Source organism: Mandrillus leucophaeus, unplaced genomic scaffold (assembly GCF_000951045.1).
Source record: "Mandrillus leucophaeus isolate KB7577 unplaced genomic scaffold, Mleu.le_1.0 Scaffold519, whole genome shotgun sequence".
NCBI lineage: Eukaryota > Metazoa > Chordata > Mammalia > Primates > Cercopithecidae > Mandrillus > Mandrillus leucophaeus.
The window spans coordinates 2,037,942-2,041,306 of NW_012105575.1; positions in this window are offsets into that span (position 1 = coordinate 2,037,942).

A 3,365-nucleotide genomic window follows, 5' to 3' on the forward strand; every position below is an offset into this window, starting at 1 on the left:
CTGGGCACAGGATGTGGCCATACTGGGCTTGACCCTTTCCTATGGCTAGTGTCCCAGGTGCTGTGGACACATACATGTCCCCAGATTTTACTGTGACCACCTGTCTGAAACCCAGGAGGCAGAGACTTAAAACCTAAAATATGAACTCACACAAGATGTGTGCTAGGCTTTGAGGAGTCCAGCAGTGAGTCCTAATAGCTTTTGCTCACATACAAATTGAGCAAGTATCAAAAATGCCACAAAACAAAAAAAGTCAAAAGTTAGACTATATTTTAACTTTTACATTTATGACTAATATGTATTACATAATAGAGCAATTCATTATTATGGTATATTCTGATCTTAGGTTGCATCTATAGTTTAATAATTTTAAAGTATCTATCACAGATAGCACAAACCTGTCTAACCAACAAACCCAGGCAAAAATGTATGCAGATAATTCTGAAGTCATTTATGTTTTTATTTTACCAACACTTTTAAAGCAAATTTTATTTACCAAAGATTATCTCAGATCATATAAACTAAAAGGCATTTGAATTAGTTTTTATGTTATTTTATGTATTTTTTTCCTCCAGAAAAAGCTTAGGGCTTATTGCCTATTATCAGATATTAAGAACTTCCAGAAATTTTATGGAGGCTGTGGACTAAGTTTTAGGTCTGAATGCTTTCAAAGTCCATCTGGGTAGACAAAAGATTCATTTCTGCTAAAACTGGATTTTAAAAAAATTGTTCTTGAGGTTTTTCTCTGGAAAGTGGCTGTAAACTCTAGCTCGGTCCTGACAGGTTTATCAAGATAGCCACTCTCTAGGAAAGCCCTGATTAGGAGACAAATCAGATTCGGGTATGTCAGGTAGATTAGACAGAGAGGAAGATTCAATGATGGATAATCAGGCAATATAAAATTATAGAAATTTATTACAAAATTTTATAAGAAACCATGCAAGTGAGTCTAGGAAAAAATGTATAAGTCTGTTCAAAATAACCAGCTGAATGACAGAAAGTCATATTTTGGAGACAAATCTAGGTATGGAGGTGGCTTTTTAATTTAGCTTTTATTTCTTAACTGGATTACTGAATTTACTGGCTCTAATGAAAAGGACCCACAAAGCATTTGTAGTTTCTGGAGGCCGAATATTTATACATGTAAAAGGCAGGTGCAGCTAGAAGGCAGAGCATCTAGATCTCCAGAAATCAAGGGTTCCATTTTTAGGTTGAATCCCAGTTATTTCAGAGCGGAGACAAAAGCCCAAGAGGAAGAGAATATGGCTGTGCTCTGCAGTGGTTTCACAGTGCACCTCACTGCAGGGATATCCCCTCTGAGGCTGGAGGGCCGTCCAACACCATCCATCTTTTCACAGTGCACCTCACTGCAGGAATATCCCCTCTGCGGCTGGAGGGCCATCCAACACCATCCCGCTTTTCACAGTGCACCTCACTGCAGGGATATCCCCTCTGAGGCTGGAGGGCCGTCCAACACCATCCAGCTTTTCACAGTGCACCTCACTGCAGGGATATCCCCTCTGGGCCACCCAGCACCATCCATCTTTTCACAGTGCACCTCACTGCAGGAATATCCCCTCTGAGGCTGGTGGGCCACCCAGCACCATCCAGCTCACTTTGTGACTAGCCCACCCACCCTGGGAGCACTCTAACAGCCTCTAAATGCCTCAAACATGTCCACTGTCAAGTTGTGGCTTTGGCCCTGAGATCCCCTTGATTAACTTAGCCAATTATTTCTCTTGCACCAAATTTCCACTTACTGTCAGTTTCTGTTTGACTCAGTCATAAATCTGAGGCTTTTTCTCAAGTTCTTTGTTTCTATGCAAAGAAACAAAGAAGATAAAAGGCCAGAGTTCACCCCCTGAAGCAATGACCATTCATTGCAACTCATGTCAGTTACCTTAAACATTGCCACCCTTGCCAGTGACTCATTAATTATCATATACCCAAAGGCCAAGTGTCCTCTCAAAATATAAAGCCTTGGTACCTCTGAAAGCCGAAGTGATCAGGGAGCTCAACGTGAAAGAAAGCAGAGCTTCAGACTGGAGAGACATCACTCACAACTCTCCCATGAGGAAGACAGGGGACCCCAAAAAGGGGGGCAGTGGCACATTTTCTGTGTTCCTGAAGGGTCTCAGAGTTGCAAGGAGTTAACTTTAACTCCTTCTATAGGGTAGCCAGAACTCTGATATTCCCATGGATCCCCAAAAAAGGGATCAGAGGCCTTACAAAAATTATAGTCTTACATGGATGTGGTGAAAAGGAAACACTTTTACCCTGTGTGTGGGAATGTGAATTAGCACTACCACTATGGAAAACAGTATGGACCTTCCTTAAAGAACAAAAACTAGATCTACCATTTGATCCAGAAATCCCACTACTTGGTATCTACCCAGAGGAAAAGAAGTCATTATATGAAAAAGACACATTCACAGGCATGTTTATAGCAGCACAATTCGCAATTGCAAAGATATGGAAACAACTTAAGTGCCCATCGAGTGAGTGGATAAAGAAAATGTGCTATATATACACCATGGAATGCTACTCAGCCATAAAAAAGAAAAAAAAGTACCTTTTGCAGCAAGTTGGACGGAGCTGGAGGCCATTATTCTTAGTGAAGTACTCAGAAATGGAAACCAAAACCATGTGTTCTCACTTATAAGTGGGAGCTAAGCTATGAGGATGCACAGACATAGAGTGATACAATGGACTTTGAGGACTCAGCAGAGTGGCGAAGACTGGGAGGGGGCTGAGGGGTAAAAGGCTACATATTTGGTATAGTGTACACTGCTCAGGTGATGGATGCACTAAAATCTCAGAATTCACCTCTAAATAACTCATCCATATAACCAAAAAACACCTGCATCCCCAAAACTATTGAAATTATAAACATTATAGCCTTAATTTCAGCTTTTAATTAAGCCAACTTCTGACCACAGAGCTCTTTTAAAAAAATCCCTCTCAAATCTTTTATCAGATTTCATCAGAAACAAACAGTAATATTCTTCTTTTCATTTTATTTTTCTTTTAAAACAGAAGTATCTATCAAGTGACTCAGAACCAAAATCAAGAAGCACTTTATGACTTAAAGACACATAAGATGCCTCCAAACAGATGCAAATAAGCAGTTCTCACAAGATCCAGAGCCATCACCAAAGACAGTTAAAAGAGAAAAGAAAGAAAGAAAGAAAGAGAGAGAGAAAAAGAAAAGAAAAAAGAAAGAAAAGAAAGAAAGAAAGAGAAAGAAAGAAAGAGAGAAAGAAAGAAAGAAAGAAAAAAGAGGAGGCTTAAATAAATGGCAATAGTTATCCTTGAGAGCTGGCAACAGTTGGTATGCCAGCCACAGATGGCATTCGACTCACATT